This window comes from Octopus bimaculoides, chromosome 3, assembly GCF_001194135.2.
Source record: "Octopus bimaculoides isolate UCB-OBI-ISO-001 chromosome 3, ASM119413v2, whole genome shotgun sequence".
Taxonomy (NCBI): domain Eukaryota; kingdom Metazoa; phylum Mollusca; class Cephalopoda; order Octopoda; family Octopodidae; genus Octopus; species Octopus bimaculoides.
The window spans coordinates 152,314,624-152,316,431 of NC_068983.1; positions in this window are offsets into that span (position 1 = coordinate 152,314,624).

Here is a 1,808-nt window from a genome sequence, read left to right on the forward strand (position 1 = left end):
ACATAAACAACAGTAATGAGGATAAACAATAGCAATACAGAAACCCTGGAAAACATAATTACAGCAAAGAGTGGAATGGACGACACAGATGCATGAGAAAAAGTATGAGAAAGAAAACGGAAGAGAGGGAGCAAAAATGAAAGAAGGGGCAGTGTACTTATTTTGTTTTCCATTCTAAATATATTACTTCATTATTAGATAAGTTAATAACTAAATAGAGGTTCCTGGCTCTTCTTGGTGAGGGTTGGGTGGTAACTGTCGTTATGTTGTATGTAAAGAGTCAAGTACTTGCTTCATTAGTGATTAATTACTATTTACTTTATATTCAGAAAAAAGAAAAAAAATGTAAGGAAAATAAAAAAGAAAATAAAAGGCATAGGAGTGGCTGTGTGGTAAGTAGCTTGCTTACCAACCACATTGTTCCGGGTTCAGTCCCACTGCGTGGCATCTTGGGTAAGTGTCTTCTACTATAGCTTCAGGCCGACCAAAGCCTTGTGAGTGGATTTGGTAGATGGAAACTGAAAGAATCCCGTCGTATATATGTATATGTATATGTGTATGTATATGTTTGTGTGTTTGTCCCTACCAACATCGCTTGACAACCGATGCTGGTGTGCTTACGTCCCCGTAACTTACCGGTTCGCCAAAAGAGACCGATAGAATAAGTACTAGGCTTCCAAAGAATAAGTCCTGGGGTCGATTTGCTTGACTAAAGCCAGTGCTCCAGCATGGCCACAGTCAAATGACTGAAACAAGTAAAAGAGTAAAGAGTAAAAGAGAGAGCCCTGCCAAGGGCTTCCACCCACATCTACCCATACAACAAAATTCTGATCCATCTATGCAATGTACATGTGTGTGTGTGTCTGTGTGCTTGAGGAGGGTTGGAAGGAGTTTATTGAGACAGGTGTTCTACAGCTGGATGCCCTTTCCGTTACTGACTCTTGCCTGTTTTCATGCAAGGTAATATTTCTCCATTTCTCCATATTTCTTTCATAGAATATTTGAAATGAATGACACTCAGAAGAATTACATGACACCAAGAAGATTTGGTGGTTGTCTTCAGCTCAAATCTTATGGGAAGGTATTGAAACTGAATGCAAACATGCCTAGCAAAAACAAAAAAAGTCTATCTACTGTATAAAATACCTACAATGCAATGAGAATTACATTGGAGAAACAGGAACAAAACTAACCAGCTGTGTGAATGTGCACAAAAAGCAAATTAAAGAGTCATCTCTTAGAAATGTTCCATATAGTAAATATCTAGAGATAACAGATGAAAACAATCAACTAAGAAAGGGAAAAGAGTACTTTATAAGAACTCTCAATCTAAAATAATACCAAAAATAGCAAACACCATTACTAAAAATAATCTTTTCTAGACAGACCAGAATATGTCTTTGAAAAGTTGAACAATGAAAGCCCTTACACACAAAATAGACACCATATAAAAACTTCTACTGAAGGGTTGGTTCTGGACTGGCTCCTGTGCAGGTGGCACATAAAAAACACCACTTGAGCATAGGCGTTGCCAGTACGTCTGACTGGCCCTCGTGCTGGTGGCACATAAAAGCACCCACTACACTCTCGGAGTGGTTGGCGTTAGGAAGGGCATCGAGCTGTAGAAACTCTGCAAGTTAAGATTGGAGACTAGTGCAGCCATCTGGTTCACCAGTCCTCAGTCAAATCGTCCAACCCATGCTATCATGGAAAGCGGACATTAAACGATGATGATGATGATACATATACTTACACACACACACATACATATATATACACACACACACATATATATATATACACACACA